The 18,295-nt window shown below is 36.8% G+C and overlaps 1 protein-coding gene across 5 annotated transcripts in view; it reads right to left on the reverse strand.

The window, feature by feature from the left end:
- Positions 1 to 18,295, reverse strand: part of OSBPL8 (oxysterol binding protein like 8) — a 158,678-nt gene that overhangs the window by 108,104 nt on the left and 32,279 nt on the right. The gene's annotated exons all lie outside the window — the stretch shown is intronic.

The raw sequence follows: 18,295 nt of genomic DNA on the forward strand, positions 1-18,295 counted from the left end.
GACTCCAGCAACCCTCAGTTTGTTTCCTGAGATTAAGAATTCCTCATATCAGTGAGGTCATATGATACATGTCTTTCTCTGACTGATTTATTTCACTCAGCATAACACCCTCCAGTTCCATCCACGTCGTTGCAAATGGCAAGATCTCATTCCTTTTGATGGCTGCATAATATTCCATTGTGTGTGTGTGCGTGTGCATGTGTGTGTGTGTATATACACCACATCTTCTTTATCCATCCGTCGATGGACATCTTGGCTCTTTCCACAGTTTGGCTACTGTGGACATTGCTGCTATAAACATCGGGGTGCATGTACCCCTTCGGATCCCTACATTTGTATCTTTGGGGTAAATACCCAGTTCATGCAGCAACTTTTAAAAATTAGGTAGGTCTTTACATACTCTTTATATATTTACTTTATATATAAACTAGAAAGAAGGCCACATTAGATGGAAAAGGCAAATTATAGAACATTATATATAAAATACTGTGTTTGTGTTTTCCCATTTTTACAATCAATATGTATCACTTTTATAGTTTTTATTTTTAAAGTCTTAGATGCACACTAAAATTCATATTTGAATATTGATAGGCATTATTCTAGAAATTGGCAATACTAAAAACAAAATAATAAAACACCCATAGGAAGCTTCAACTTCAAAAGTATTTTACCAATTTTTTTCCTCCTATCCATTCCATTTCAAGGGTTTATTTATTCCTAGACATTAGGCACTTAAATACATCAGTGAAGGAGTTCCCCTCTACTTGCTAGATGGAATGCTGCCTGATTCATGAATCATTTAATAAAACCGACTGGATCTTTAAACTAAAAAAATACATCAATCAACAAAACAAAAAGCCCTAATTTCATGGAGCTTGTATTCTAAAAAGAGAAAAACAATAAATACAATAAATTAAAAGTCACATGTTAGAAACCCATATTGCATTATATTTTAACTAAGTAAAAATTTTTTTAAAAGGTTATATGTTAGAAGGTGATGCTATGAGAAAAAAATAAGGCAGGCTAAGAAAAACCAGGGAGGAAAGGATTACAATTTTATATAGGATGTTCATGATAGGTCTCACTGAAAAGATGACATCTAATCAAACATTTGAAGTAGGGAGGAAATTAGCCATGTAGATATCTGAAAAAGCATTTTCAGGTCAGAGGGAATAGCCCAGTGCAAAAGTTGTAAGTGCCTAACTTGTAAGCTTGAGGAATAGCAAGAAAGCAATGTGGCAAGAACAATGTGAGCAAAGGGATGAAAGAGTAGTAGGAGATATGATCACAGAAGTAAGGGAACAAAAGTAGAAGTAGATCCAGCAGATCCAGTAGGTCCAGTGGGCCACTGCAGATTTTGGCCTCTAATTCTAAGTAATATGAGAAATCACTGGAGGGCTCAGAGGAAAGAACAACATGATCTGACTTACATTTTTAAAGTTTCTGTGTTGACAATAACTGTAGTAGTGGGGGAAGGGTAGAAATTAGGAATTCAGTTAAGAGGCTATTGCAGTAATCCAGGAGAGAAACAATGATACTAGGATTAAGGACAGCCATAAAGATACTCAGAAGTAATAGAATTCTATATATATTTACAAAGTAAAAGCAACAGGATTTTCTGAAGGATTGACTATGAAGTGGGAAAGAGAAAGTAATTCACAAAGATTTTTGGCCTGAATGACTGAAAAGATGGCCATCAGATGAGACAGGGAAGACTGATGGGGGAGGCAAGGTTTTTTTCTTTGGGGATACTTGGCGGGGTGGTAAACACATTTAGTTTGGGGTATGTTAAGTTTGAGATGTCTATTTGATATTCAAGTGGGCATGTTGAGCAAGCAGTTGGGTATAATATACCACAGTGACGTCTAAGATAGCAAAATGAGGAGGAAAGTGTTTGAACACATTTAATTTTTAAAGACATGAATGTATTCTTAGTAGCAGGCATGTGATAAATATTTGTTAGCCAACCAGTATTTGGTTTTGCAGTAATTTTATAAGAGAAGATTTGGTTCCATTATGCTTATATTTATACTTTAGCAATAAGCAGCTCTTGAAAGCTTTATGTAAACAAAATAGTAATGAAACCATACACGACAAGGAATTCACTATGTAACAAAGGTCACAAAGTGTAAGGCAACTGGTTGTGATTTTGGTTCTTCTTTTCGACCAGTATTTTAAGAGTGAAAACTTATACATATAACAATGTAGATTTAAGACTCGTCCTAAAACTCTGAGCAGCAGCCATCCTCTTTACAAGGGGAAACATTCTCACTGCACCCACCTCTCGCACCATATCTGTATCTGTACTTTCACTGCTTCACTCGTTTTTGCCAACTGCCTAGGTTCTGTAAATACTTACATTCTGTCTGATTTAAAGACACCTGTACAGAATCTTTTCTAAAACAAAGAAATTCAATAACACAAACAACTGCTTTTGAAGAAGAGCAATCTGAAAAGCTCCCATTTTGGATTTCTTCTCTTTCAGCCACAATCTTTTCTGTGATTAAGCTTTCTACCCATGCTTTTGACCTACTCTCTTCTAGCACCTAATGGTAGTATAGGATTCTACTATAAGAATTTGTCCTGTCAGTCCTTCCATTTGTCTATAATGCTCAAACCTCCCCGATTGTTAAAAAGTCCTTTCTCAGTTCTACTTTCCTGAAAGCTACCCTATGTCTCTTTTACCTCCACTGGAAAATTTCATAAATGTTCACACATTCATTTCTTCTATTTCTTCCCCCTGCTTTCATGCCTACATAGATTATGTTGGTTCTATACCTAGGTTAATATGAAGCACAGATGTGTATGTATGTGTATGTCTGTTGTATGTGTAGCTTTTGGTGACTTATTAATATTCTCCTGACTTTATCCCAATTTATGATTAAATTAAATGCTATGCCTTCCTTAACCATCATTGTCTGGAAATGTAGATTTCCTCCCAATATAATTTTCACTTAACTGAACCTTCCCATGCTATATGGAATAAAAGGGCAAGAGCAGGAATCCTTGTCTTGTTCCTGATCTCAGGGGGGAAAGTTTTCAGCTTTTCACCACTGAATACGATGTTAGCTGTGGGCTTGTTATATATGGCTTTTATTATACTGAGGTATATTCCCCCTTATCTGCATTGAGATGAAATGGATGTTGAACTTTGTCAAATGCTTTTTCTGCATCTATGGAAATGATCAGATGATTTTTATACTGTACTTTATTAATATGGTATACCACATTGACTAATTTGTGGATGTTGAACCATCCTTGCAGCCCTGGAATAAACTCACTTGATCATGTGATCATCCTTTTGATGTATTGTTTAATTCAGTTTGCTAATATTTTTTTCAGGATTTTTGCATCTATGTTCCTCAGGGATATTAACCTATAATTTTCTTTTTTGGTGGCATCCTTGTCTGATTTGGTATCAGGGAAATGCTGGCCTTGTAAAATGAATTAGGAAGAGTTTTCTCCTCTTTTATACCTAGGAAGAGTTTGAGAAGGATTGATATTAATTCTTCTTTGAATGTTTGGTAGAATATACAAGTGAAGCCACATGACCTTGGACTCTCGCTTGTAGGAAGTTTTTAAATTGCTGATTCAACCTCCTTACTAGTAACTGATCTGTTCACAGTTTCTATTTCATCATAATTTAGTCTGGATAGCTTGTATACTTCTAGGAATTTGTCCATTTCTTCTAGATTGTCCAATTTGTTGGCATGTAATTGTTCATAGTAGTTCTTGTGATCCTTTGTATTTCTGTGGTATCAGTTGTAATATCTCCTCTTTCATTTCTGATTTTGAGTCCTCTTTTTCCCTTAGTGAGTTTTAGCTAAGGACTGCCAATTTTGTTTATCTTTTCAAAGAATCAGCTCTTGGTTTCACTGATCTTTTTTTTTTTTTTTTTAAGATTTTATTTGACAGAGAGGTAGAGAGCACAAGTATAGAGAGGAAGGCAGAGAGAGAGAGGGAGAAGCAGGCTGTCTGCTGAGCAGGGAGCCTGATGCGGGACTTGATCCCAGGACCCTGGGATCACGACCTGAGCCGAAGGCAGCCGCCCAACCAACCGAGCCACCCAGTGCCCCTCATTGATCTTTTCTACCGTCTTTTTAGTCGCCATTTCATTATTTCTGCTCTTTGTTATTTCCTTCCTGGTTTGTTCTTTTTATATTTCTTTGAGATGTAAAGTTAGGTTGTTTATGAGATTTTTCTTGTTTCTTGAGCTACAGCATTTATCACTGTGAACTTCTCTCTTGGGATGGCTTTTGATGTATCCCACAAATTTTGGTATATTTCCATTTTTGTCTTGAGGTATTTTTTTTATCTCTCTTGATTTCTTCTTGACTCATGTGGTTGTTCAGTAGCATGTTGTTTAATCTCCACATATTTGTAAATTTTCCAGTTTTCTTCATGTAATTAATTTCTAATTTTAACCATTGTGGTAAAAATGATGCTTGATATGATTTCAATACTCTTTAATAGATTAAGACTTGTTTTGCTAATGATGTACTATATGCTGGCTAACTGAACATAATAAAAAAATTTTTTTAATTAAATTTAAAAAAAAGACTTGTAGCTTAACATATGATCTATTCTGGAGAATGTTCCATGTATACTTGAGAAGAATGTGCATTCTGTTGCTTTTGGATAGAATGTTCTGATGTTTATTAATTCCATCTGGTCTAACATGCTATTTAAGGGCAGTGTTTTCCTATCGCTTTTCTATCTGGATCATCTATCCACTGATATTGGGGTATTAACATCTCTTATTATTATTGTATTGCTGTCTCCTCTTTAGGTCTTGTTAATAGTTGCTTTATATATGTAAATGATCTGATGTTGGTGTATAAATATTTACAAATGTTACATCATCCTGTTGGATTGATCCCTTTATCATTATATGATGCCCATCTTTGTCTTACTACAGTTTTTGTTTTAAAGTATATTTTGTTTGATGTAAGTACAGCTACTCCAGCTTTCTTTTAGTTTCCATTTGCATGGAGTATCTTTTTCCATCCCTCCCCTTTCAGACTTTTGTGTGTCCTAATATCTAAAGTGAGGCTCTTCTGGCAGCATACAGATGGGTCTTGGGTTTTTTTGTTGCTGTTATTGTTGTTTTATCTATTCAGTCACTGTCCAATCTTTGATTGGAGAATTTAGTCCAATCAGATATAAAATAATTTATTTTTTAAAAATAATTATTGATAAGTATGTGCTTATTGCCATTTTGTTAAGTGCTTTCTGGCTATTTTCATAATTCCTCTCTGTTCCTCTCTTCTTCTCTTACTCTCTTCCTTTGTGGTTTGGTGACTTTCTTTAATGGTATGCTTATATTCCCTTCTCTTCTTTTTTTGTGTATTCACTGTAAGTTTTTATTTTGTGGTTGTCATGAGGCTTACATATAACAACCTCTAACTATAGCAGTGTATTTTAAGTTGATAACAACTTAAGTTTGATCCCATGGTAAGGCTTATCATTTTTACCCACACCCTACCCTCCCACATTTAAAAAATGTAAAACCATGAGACTGGATGAGAGCTCCTGGGTTACCTGTGCAGACAAAAAAAGGACAAGTTCAGATCCCTAGGGTACTTCAATATTAAACGACCAATATTTATAGAATGAATGAATCCCAATTTTTTGCTTTTCAGTTAAAAATTACTCCATGTAGACAGCCCATAGACATTTCCAGGCAGAGTGATCTTTCTCAAGAAGATTAGCTGCCTCAAAGTTAACACTTTGCCCGAGGCAAAAGGCAACCTTAGTTAGACATTAGTCAAACCTCCAGGATCCTGTAAAAAAAAAATCCCTTTGGAAACTTCCTTTATCTCTACCCCACCCCCCCTCCCAAATATATGTTAGCCATCATCCCCCAAACATATGGCCCACTGATATAAATCTGAAGGGATCTCATGACGAAGGTTTTACTAGTTAGTAGTTTGGCTAAGATCAAGTGTAGTATCTGTTCTTATCAGTTTAAATGACGTTTTCCTAACAAACAGCTAGCCCCTCAAGGTCCTGGAAACCTGGCTTCCCAATGTATTAGAAACTTACACTATCCCTAACCCCCTCCCAACTTGAAAGTAGAGAATCAGCCACTCCTCACAATCCCAGTGCTGCTCTTTCTGCCCTCAGGTCCTATCCCGGGCTTTAATAAAACCACCCTTTTTTGCACCCAAGACATCTCAAGAATTCTTTTTGACCCTTCACTCTCAAACCCCAACATTTCACATCAATTACATTATATAAAGACTGAATTAACGGGGCGCCTGGGTGGCTCAGTCGTTAAGCGTCTGCCTTCAGCTCAGGTCATGATCCCAGGGTCCTGGGATCGAGCCCCGCATCGGGCTGCCTGCTCCGGGGAAGCCTGCTTCTCCCTCTCCCCCTCCCCCTGCTTGTGTTCCCTCTCTCACTGTCTCTCTCTTCTCTGTTGAAAAATAAGTAAAATCTTTAAAAAAAAAAAAGACTGAATTAACTAATACAAAAGGCAAAGAAGATACACACACAAAAGTCAAATCATAACATGACTGATTTAAAAGAGGAAGCAGGGAGCGGAAAAGAAATAAAATTAAGGATAAGTGCCCTAAATTCCTTACCTTTGATAATAGGAAGTTGAGATAAGAGACACTGCTAATATGTCAAGAAACAAGTTTTTAGTATTTTCTTTGAAACCAAAGACTGCAACATATAAAACAAAAAATCCTAGAGAGAGAGGGTGATTGATTAGAGGCTTAAAGTATAAGCACAATTTCCCCATCTTTCAGAGGTTAAAGTCAAAAGATGTTTAAATTGATGTAGTTCTGGAATGTCAGTGAGGTCCGGAGCCGACGGCCAAGAAAGAATTCTTCAGAAGTCTTTGGTGCAAAAGGTGATTTTATTAAAGCTTGGAGACAGGACCCGTGGGCACAAAGAGCTGCAGCCCTAGGGTTGTGAGGAATGGCTGATTATATACTTGCGAGTTGGGGGAGGTAAGGAAAAAGGGAAGTGTCCAAGAGGACTCTGGTATGCTAAAAAAGACTCAGGATACCGGAGGCCCAGCTATTGTCAAACTAAGGTTGTTTTTCCCTCTAACAAAGCATTATTATTAAAATAGCTGGAAGTTTCCTGGGTGAAAGTTGTGGGATGTCAGCTTATGCTTTGTCCTCAGCTTGCCTTCTGCTCCCTCATCAAAATGATAATCTAAGAATTAAAAAGTTTATTTCTTAAAGTCAAAATGGTAATTAAACACAATCTTAACGGCAGTAGGCACTAGGGAGCAGACTTGAGAAGAAAAGCAATCTTTCCTGCCATTTAAAAAAAATTTTAAACAGTGTATGTTACATATACAATCAAAAAGAAAGTGTAATAAAGTTTTTGTAAACCAGTACAATGTGTCATAATCCTAAAGACTCCTTTTTCCAAATTGCAGAGCTAAAACTAGCCTTGCATCCAAATTTAAACATAATTACTAGTCAAATGCAAAGTTTAAAGAAGACTTTGTTCCCTCTTTTGTTCCTTTTGTTATCAGTACTCTAGCTATTGTTTCGGGAATTGGTGCCTCACTGTCTACACTTAAAAAGTTCCTAGAAAAAGTAATTTTTATAATAATTCTTCTTTATTGTGGGCCTAAATTGCTATTTCAGTCACAGAGAAAAGGAAGGAGCAACTACTAAGCAAGGCTAACATCTTTAACACGTCATTTAATCTTTTTTTTTTTAATTATTTATTTGAGACGGACAGAGAGAGCACAAGCAGGGGGAGGGGCAGAGGGAGAGGGACAAGCTGACTCCCTGCTGAGGAGGGAGCCCCGCCTCAGGAGCTCCATCCCAGGACCCTGGGATCATGACCTTAGCCAAAGGCAGACACTTAACCAACTGAGCCACCCAAGAGCCCCTCCTTTAATCTCAACAACTTATGATGCTATAATGAATGATGGCTGCCTATGAAGGCATCAACAAGTTGTATATGGTTAGTATTTACTCCTCTCTCACAGGATGCCCCACAAGTTTTTGTTCTGTTTTGTTAAATGAGTATGTAACAAAAACAAAAATTCTCAAAAGCAAGAATGCTTATCAGTGAACATACCATACTTCTAAAGAATAACATACTGGAAAGGAGTATTAGATTCAATAATCTTAATCTCACTCACTGCCAATTTGACCCCCCCAAAAAATAAATTGAAAATAAAAACAATTTCGTTTAGCTAGTCTGACCTAATCTACAGTATTTACACTAAGTCAAATACTTAAAGAAAGCCTAGTATGAGAAATTCATCACATGAAATGTAACAGTTCCCAAAAAGCAAGCCAGCACCAACATCCTATTCATAAGCACTTTGATGAAAAAAAAAATATGTAAATGGGTTGCTGGATTAAAACAGTCATCTATCCAAAATGGCTTTCATCTCAATTACTGCAAAATAGTGCAGTACATATGTTCCTTAGAGTATAATAATATTTGGCACCGGGGCACCTGGGTGGCTCAGTCGTTAAGCGTCTGCCTTCGGCTCAGGTCATGATCCCAGGTTCCTGGGATCGAGTCCCACATCGGGCTCCCTGCTCCGTGGGAAGCCTGCTTCTCCCTCTCCCACTCCCTCTGCTTGTATTCCTTCTCTCGCTGTGTCTCTGTCAAATAAATAAATAAAATCTTAAAAAAAAAAAATAATAATATTTGGCACCTATGAATTATGTTAAAATTCCTTCCATTCTAAAAATAATAACAACAACGATGATGATAAAATACACAATATGTAGAGTTCAGCCAAAACAATATCATTAGCAATTTGCCCAGAGGAAAACCAATAGTGTTAGACTAATTTCAATGAAAAACAGAAAATCACTACTAAATTTCTGGTAAGGTATAAAACAAATTCCATTTCCCATTTTCTTTAGACCAACCATTAATATACATAATTCATAACTTTTAAGGCTTAAAATAAGCCTTTACACCTCTGTTGCTTCACCATCAATTATATATCCTTTGTATGGACTCAAAACACATTCATCAAATATTTATTTACTTCTTGTCATGTAGGGGACACTGTTGTAGATTCTGGACATATATGGAACAATAAATATCATTCCTTGTCCTAGCCAAAAGAAGGCAAAATAAACTGACTAGTATACGACAATGTAATGAGCCTTATGACAAAGCTACATGCATGATATTACCTACAGTAACACATAAGGATACTAAACTCACCCTTCTGGAGGTAGTAGAGTAAGAACACAAAAAACAAAACTTTGCAAAGCCTTTTTATATTAAATAAAACAAATTAACTACCAGAAGCAGAATAAATAAATAAATCTAAATAGGATTAATTAATGCAGAATCTTTTATAAATCTTTATAATCTAGGGGTGCCTGGGTGGCTCAGTCGGTTAAGCATCTGCCTTCGGCTCAGGTCATGATCCCAGGATCCTGGGATCAAGCCCCACATTGGGCTCCCTGCTTGGCGGGGAGCCTGCTTCTCCCTCTTGCTCTGCCTCCCGCTCCCCCTGCTTGTGCTCTCTCTCTGTCAAATAAATAAATAAAATCTTTAAAAAAAAATCTTTATAATCTAATGGCTTAATTTATGCAGTCTATTTTGAACTTTACTTTTTTTCGAGATTCATCTATTTGGTTTTAGACTTAGTAACAAAACCAGTTTACCTTATCGCCCAATAAATACCCAATTCCACAAAAAATAAGGAACTGAAGTAATCTCAAATGAATTACTATATAGTTTACAATTTTTCTAAGAAATACATGTGGAAAAGGAATAGATTAGAAAGGTAACTTCCTAGTTTAAAAATAAACAAACTTTACTCACAGCAAGATTCTATTTTATATACACACACACACAAACACACATATATATATATATCTCACTGGACATTTTGCAGAGTTGGATACAGAGAAGAAAGTATGAATGATAGAATATAACTCAAGGTAATACATTTCCTTAAAAGTATCAAGCCAATCTGCAGAGAACTGTGTAAGATCCCTCTTATTATACATTCATACTTCCCTTTTAAAACTTCAAAAAAAAAAAAAATCATTCCAAAGTGAAATATATAGTTCTATGGGTTTAAAGGGAAATAGAAAAACAGGATATAGAGACAATAACCAACCCAGTAGCAACCAGACCCAGCACCCAATCTGTAATCTCTATCATTTCTCACTGAAAGACACCAGGGCTTCTTGGAGAAATGGCATATTCTAGGTCTAGGACAACAAATGTACAAAGTATACCTAGAGTATCTTACATTCCAGTATCTTGCATATCCAAGCAAAAATGCTATAAAAGACTTCTGGAGTTATATAATGAAGACTCAGGAGCCAACTCAAAAGGGCTCCCAATAGCCAAAGATGGGACCACTTTACAGGGAAAATTTATATCTATAAAATGCAGTTTGAAAATCAAAGAGCTAATCATTTAAAAAAATTTGAAACAGGAGCAAATTAAACCTAAAAAAGTTAAAGGAAGGAAATAACAAAGAGCAGAAATATGACACAGAAAACTAAAATACAGGGCGCCTGGGTGGCTCAGTTGGTTAAGCGACTGCCTTCGGCTCAGGTCATGATCCTGGAGTCCCTGGATCGAGTCCCGCATCGGGCTCCCTGCTCGGCGGGGAGTCTGCTTCTCCCTCTGACCCTCCCCCCTCTCATGTGCTTGCTCTCTCTCATTCTCTCTCTCTCAAATAAATAAAATCTTTAAAAAAAAAGAAAACTAAAATACAAAGAGATAATCTACAAAGTCAAAAGTTATTTCTTTAAAAAGATTCAAATTGATGAAGGCTAGGTAAAACAAGGGAAAAAAAAAAAAGAGACCACAAAAATAACCAATATTATGATTGATAAAGGAGACATCATAACAAATCCTCCAAATATTAAAGATATCCTGAAAGAAAATTATAAATAACTCTATACCAATAAATTTGAAAATTTGTAAGAAAAAGAAATTCCTAGAAAAATCCAACTTATTGAAACTTCCACAAAAAGAAACAAAATCAGAATAGTCCTACGGAATCCATAATAAATAACTTTCCAACAAAGAAAATTCTCATTATTAGTTACTTCACTTGTGAATTTTACCCAACAATGGGGAGTCAGGGTGATGGGAGGAGACAGAAATCTTACACAAATTTTTCCAGAAACACAAAAATGAAAGAACATTACCCAAGTAGTTTTATAAGGCATATAAAACTTGACAAGGACATTTAAAGGCAGGAAAATTATAACTCGAGATATGGATGTCAAAATCCTATAAAAAAAGTAACTGAAAGCCAAATCTAGTAATATATAAAAAGGACCACCACTATAATCAAGTTAGGTTTATCTGCTAAAAAACAAAAACAAAAAAAACCCATCAGGGCGCCTGGGTCAGTTAAGCATCTGCCTTCAGCTCAGGTTATGACCCCAGGGTCCTGAGATCAAGTCCCGAATCGGGTTCCCTGCTCATTGGGAAGTCTGCTTCTCCCTCTGCCCTTCCCCCTGACTTGTGCATGCAAGTACGCGTGTACACTCGCACTCTCTCTCTCTCTCGCAAAAAAAAAAAAAAAAAAAAAAACAACCTATACAACCCACTACATTATAATAAAATGAGAAAAATCACATGTTCGTTGTAATGCTGAAAAAGAATTGGGAAAATTTATACCTACTCGTGACAAAAAACTCTTACCCAACTATGAATAGAAGAAAACCTACCCAATCAAATAAAACCAACAGAAAACCATTTAGAAGCTATTTAAAAATACCATAATTAGAGATCAGATTCAAGACATACCAACTTTCCTCAAAGATGACAGATTTGTCTGGTTCTGTTTAGAACTAAATCAATTGTGGTGGCACTGTGATCCCTTTCCATGATAAACCAGTTATTCACACTGAATCATTTAAACTTAATGATCTCTTGTCTCATTTGTGAGCAAATGACCTTGCCCTTCTTATTAATAGGTTAAAGTTTAAATCTTTCAAGTCAACTGAACTGTAACTTTGCCACTTTTTAGGACTGCCTATAAATTAAGTAGTCCTAAAACTCCTCAGGTTTTAAAGGAGAAAAAAATTGCCTAAATAAAATACAACTATAACACCTGAAAAGAAACATGATATGGTTAAGGTACATGGACAAGGTCCTAAGGTGATATTTGATTTACTTGAACTTTAAAACGTCCACTTTTTAAGAATAAAAATAAATAAATAAATGTCCACTTTTAAATAACAAAATTAATTGCAGATCAAATAAGACGAATATTTTAGATCAAATTATGAGAAGAGGATTGAAAATGGAATAATAGGGCGCCTGGGTGGCTCAGTCGTTAAGTGTCTGCCTTTGGCTCAGGTCAGGATCCCAGGGTCCTGGGATCGAGCCCCACATCGGGCTCCTTGCTCTGCGGGAAGCCTGCTTCTCCATCTCCCACTCCCCCTGCTTGTGTTCCCTCTCTCACTGTGTCTCTCTCTGTCAAATAAATAAAATCTTTAAAAAAAAAAAAAAAGGAAAAAATGGAATGAATATTTACCTAATGCATGAAGAATGAAGAAATAGCTTATCTTTAAGGGGTATGTAAAAAGCACAGGAAAATGGCCAGATATAGTAACATCCTAAACATTAAAAAAAAATTATAGAAACTATAAAGGAAAAAAATTGTAAGTTCAATAATCATAATGTACAAAAAAATCCCTTCAAGCATATAAAATCTTAAGACCTCATTCATTTATTTAATATTTTTGAGCAATTACTATGTACCACTGTTCTGGAAAGTTAAGAATTAGAGTAAGTTTATCCTGGAGGGGGAGTTACTGACCAGAGGGGGCATAAGAAAACCTACTGGGGGGCTGGAAATGTTCTATACCTCAACCTGTGTAGTGGTGACCTGGGTTTACACATATGTAAACATTCACTGAGCTGTACACATACAATTTGTGCACTTTAGTGTAAGCTGTATATCAATTTTTTTGTGAAAGTTCATTCGTGTTGCCTTCTATTATTGCTAGCTGTTCTTATACATACTACTTCAATTTTAATCAAAGAACCTTGCAACAAATTTCTGGCATAGCCAAAGGGTACTACATGTCTCACTGTGAACAGAAGTTTTAAATAACCCAGGAGGAGAAAACAGATATCTATATTAAAAAGAAAATTACCATTAATAGGCAAATAACTAAATCATTGGATTCCCTAATATATAACACAAAAGTATTAACTGAATTTTTTTAAATGTTTATTTCTCCACCAGTCACATAATTATGCTGTCAGATATGAACTTATCTTTCTATCAGTGTTTCTCAATAGTCACCGGTGCAGCAACTTCGTAATTTTTGTCAGTACTATCAACATATAGTTACCTGTTTTTTACTCGTCTTTAATTTTAAATTTAATTAGCCTTATCTAATAAAATCCATAAACTTATTGATTTGAGTCACAAGTTCCATTTTTCCTAATACACATAATATATAACTCTAAAAAGTTTAAAAGCTCATCAATGTACTAAAGTCCTCTCACATCACCATACCAAAAATCGTAAGACCTTGCCATAGACTGTTTTATCTCTTTGTCCATTCTCAGGGCATTCACTTTCCCTATCCTGATGTAGCATGATGAGACAGAAAGAATATTAGTAAAGTCCACATTTCTTTGAGAACTAGCTGTGGATCTTTGGACAAACTATTTTACAACTATCTCTGGACCTCCATTCCCTTGTAAGATTGTAAAGCTAAAATGGCCATTACGGAGATTCCCTACAACTCTAATATTCTATAACATGACAGCCAGTAGTTTTACCATGTGTCTAAATACTGCTGACATAATCACTGCAATGCAGTGTAAAAGAATATAAGTTCTAAGGTACCATCTCAACTTTAAGGTCCATACTAGGAGTGTCTTCAGAATAATATATATAAATATATACATAAATAAATAAATAAATATGTGTGTGTGTGTGAACATATATATATGAAAAAAGAATGCAAGGCAACTTATAATAACCACAACAAATCAATAAAACATACTACAGTTTTCTAAGTTTTTTTTCAAATTCAGTGAAAACCTTTTTACCCTACATTAAAATAAAAATCAGTTCAAGTAGGTAATCAAAGCAATATTATACATCTTAAATATCTTATTACAACTGAAATACACACACACCCCTCTAGTCTTTATGTTCATTTTCACTGAGTACAGATCTGCATATTAGAGTTGAGCATCATTGTTTAAACCACAGCTATGGTACATCAGCTGAGATCTCTAGTGTTAGTTCTTTAAGTGAAGGAAAACTTAAAAGTACTTGTACAGGGAGGGGGGTGGGAGGATGGGTTGGCCTGGTGGTGGGTATTGAGGAGGGCACGTTCTGCATGGAGCACTGGGTGTTATGCACAAACAATGAATCATGGAACACTTCATCTAGAACTAATGATGTAATGTATGGGGATTAACATAAGAATAAAAAAAAAAAAAAAGTACTTGTACAGCCATCAATTTAGAGAATCCTCCTAAATGTCTGCAATTACCTTTCCCATCTTTTCTAGTTATCTAGTTACCTTAACCATAGCAAGTACCAAGGAAGCCATATGCATAGGTCCAATAGGTGCCTATAGAAACAGTGGGTTACAATGCAGGAGAACTCTGAGCTTAGGAAATCCATATTTTTTATAATGGGAGTAAGTATGTCTGCCCTTTCCTTGGAAGGAAGACACTATCTCTGTCTTCCAGGACTATTCACTACAAAAAACATCCTCGAAAAGATAGTCCAGAACAAAGCGCAGTTAGTGCTTTACTTGCAAGATATGCAGAAATACAAGACATCAATAGAGAATTGTCTTCTAAAACTTGTTCATCCCTGTCTACTTCACTACTACCCAATACAATACCCTGTTAACATTTCACCTTGTACTATCTAGCTATCCATGAACAAAAAACAGCTTTAGGAAAGATCCATTTTAAAAATTTCAGCAGCACAACTGAAAAATGGAGAATAACCGCACAAAAAGGGATGGAAAAGTTTCATTTTGCCTGCATCATCCATTCCACTAGCCCAGCATTGCCCAGTATCAACAGGGAACTCCCTAGTTAGAAAGAGTTCCTCTTGCCAGGAAAGGGAGAGCAAAGTGAACTATCAGCTTCCCCAGTCCTTCTGGGCACTGCACAAAGGACCTGCTTCCATTTTACCCCAAGTAGAGACTGGCAAAGCTGAAACAGGCATGGCTAGGAACAAGGAAGAAAAACAGGGGCTACCAATGTAGCCATACGGTGCAATCAACCACAGTTCACAGTGACCTGCTCGGCAGGGGACCCTAGAAACTTTCTCCACTGAAGAAACCAACAGCCAGGGCACCTGGGTGGCTCAGTCAGTTAAGGGTCTGACTCTTGATCCCAGCTCAGGTCTTTATCTCAGGGTCATGAGTTCAAGCCTCTCATTGGGCTCCACACTAGGTATGAGGCCTACTTAAAAAAACAAAAGAAAGAAGACCAAACCAGACAAGACCAGACCAATAGCCAGCACAGACACAGATTTCACTAGCTTTTGCCCCACAGGTATTTGAGTTCACAGACACTAGCTGCCTGAGTCCCCCACATACACACAAACTCCTCCCTCTCACTTGCCCCCTCTAGAGCCTGGGAATTACACCAGCAACCAGCCGAGGCATCTGTGGCTGCTAAGTTCAAGACACCAGCCTAGATTTCCACAGCTGACCTCTACTGATATGCATGTGCTCAGCTTAGCCCCACCAGCTGTGTACTTGCATGCCACTGGCCTGACATCTGGTACCAGCTCCCACTATCACATGCACATACATGCACATTTTGGAGACTGTAAGCAAAGAAGAGCACACCAAAAGCCAGGGCCATCATAGCTTCTTGTGGGTCCAGATCAGGCCCTATCTTCTGTCACTGGCTGGTACCACTGAATCACTTATAGTTAGCCCCTTGAGCTGTGCACCTGCACACCCTGGCCCAACCTCATCACTGTCCTCCACTGCCATGCACCTATAGCAAGACACAGCAAGCATGACTGTGCACACCTACAGCCAAGGCCCCTGCAGCTATCTACCTGCCCTGAGCCCTACCATTACATGTGTGTTTGCAACCACACCTGCCACTAGCTGCACCCCTCGCTAGTCCTTGCAGCTGAGTGTGTGACCACAAGTTCCAGCCACTACCACTGCTTGCCCTGGACCCTAGCTGCTGAACTTGGAGGTGCTACTGAGGACCTCAACAGTCCTCAATGACTCTGCAGATCCCCCACAGTGCTAGCCAAAAACCACACATTTGTTGATGCTATGGACCCCAATAGCTTTAGCCAATGAGCCACAATGGCCACTGAGGACCCTGTGCTGCCACATGCCCCTGCACTTGGTACCCTATACCATGAGACTCAGGGACACAGCATGCTTTAGCATGCCCAACCTGTCGATAAAAGTCTTCCCTTACTGAAATCAGTCTATAGAGTCAGGAAGAAGTGACTGATTCTTCAAATGTACAGACACAAAGCTACAAGGCTTACAAAGTATCAAGAAAACATAGCTCAACCAGAGTAATATAGTAAACTTCCAGTAACAAACTTGCCCTAAAGAAATGGAGATCCAGCAATTGCCTAACAATTCAAAATAATTCTGAGCATTCTGAAGATGCTCAGAGACCTACAAAAGAACACAGAAAAACAATTTAACAGTATCAGGAAAACAATACAAGAAGATGAAAAGCTCAGCAAAGAGACAAAACAAAAAAGAACAAACAGAAATTTTGGAGCTGAAGAATACAGTAACTAAACTGAAGAATTCAACAGAGATGTTCAACATCAGACCAGAGCAAGCAAAAGAAATAATCAGTGAGCTTGAAGACAGATCTTTTGAAATTATCCTGTCAGAAAAGCAAAAAGAAAGAAAAAAAAAAAAAAGAAAAGGTATGCAGAAATCTATGGGTCTTGTAAGACATCAGTAAGAGAATCAAGGTACATGTTATGGGAGTCCTCAAGAGAGAAACAAGAGAAAACAGAGTAGAAAGTTCATTTAAAGAAATAATGGCTGAGAACTTCTCAAACTTGGGAGATTATCTGGAATCCCAATTCATGAAGCTAATAGGTCACCCATATTTTCAATCCAAACAATCTTCTCCAAACACATTATAATAAAATGGCCCAAAATCAAAGAGAACTTTAAAAGCAGCAAGAGAAAAAAAATTCCTGCATATAAGGGAACCCCTATGTCTATCAGTGGATTTCTCAGCAGAAACCTTGCAGGCCAGGAGAGAACAGGGCAATATACTCAAAGTATGGAAAGAAAGAAATTGCCAACCAAGACTGTTTTACCCAGCAAGGTTGTCCTTCAGAAATGAAAGCAAGATAAAGACCTTCCCAAACAAAAGCTGAGGGAGTTCTTCACCACTAGACCTGCCTTATAAGAAATACTGAAAGGAGTTCTTCAAGCTGAAGCTAAAGGACACTAGCCAGAACATGGAAACTTAGGAACATAAGTAGCCCATTGGTAAAGGCAAGTAGGTAGTCTAATTCACAATACTCTAATACTGTAATATGGTGGTGTGTTAATTCTAGTATAAAGGTTGAAGGACAAAAATAGCTACAGCTATAATAATTTGTAAATTAATACACAATATAAAAAGATGTAAAGTGTAACATCAGAAACACAGAATGTGAAGGAGGGGAATGAAAGAGCAGTTTGTTGGTTGGTTGGTTGATTGGTTGGTTTTTTTATGAGACCAAAGTTAAGTTGATATCAGCTTAAAATAGACTCTTATATCTATAAGATGTTTCAAGTAAGCCTCAGAGTAACCAAAAACAAAAACTTAAAGACGGTACACACAAACAAATGGTAATCAAAGTATACCACTACAGAAAATCACCAATTTACAAAAAAGGAGAACAAGAGAGGAAGAAAGGAACAAAGAAACTATAAAACAGCCAGGAAACAATTAGTAAATGGCAATAATAAGTCCTTACTTAGCAATAATTACTTTAAATGTAAATAGATTAAACACTCCAATGAGAAGGCACAAAGTGGCTGAATTGATTTAAAAAAATGACCCAACTATATGCTGCCTACAAGAGACTCACTTCAGCTTCAAGGACACACATAGGCTCAAAGAGAAGGGATGGAAAAACATTTCATGCAAGTGGAAACCAAAAGAGCAGGGGTAATTTTAATTGTATCAGAGAAAATAGACTTGAAGTCAAAAATTGTAACAAGACAAAAAAGGTCATTATGTAATAAATAAGGGGTCAATTCATCATGAGGATATAACAATTGTAAATATATATGCACCCAACACTGAAGCAACTAAATATATTAAGCAAATACTAACAGATTTGAAGAAAGTAACAGATAGCAATACA

Source organism: Leptonychotes weddellii, chromosome 5, assembly GCF_054177405.1.
Source record: "Leptonychotes weddellii isolate Sample4059 chromosome 5, ASM5417740v2, whole genome shotgun sequence".
Classification (NCBI taxonomy): Eukaryota; Metazoa; Chordata; class Mammalia; order Carnivora; family Phocidae; genus Leptonychotes; species Leptonychotes weddellii.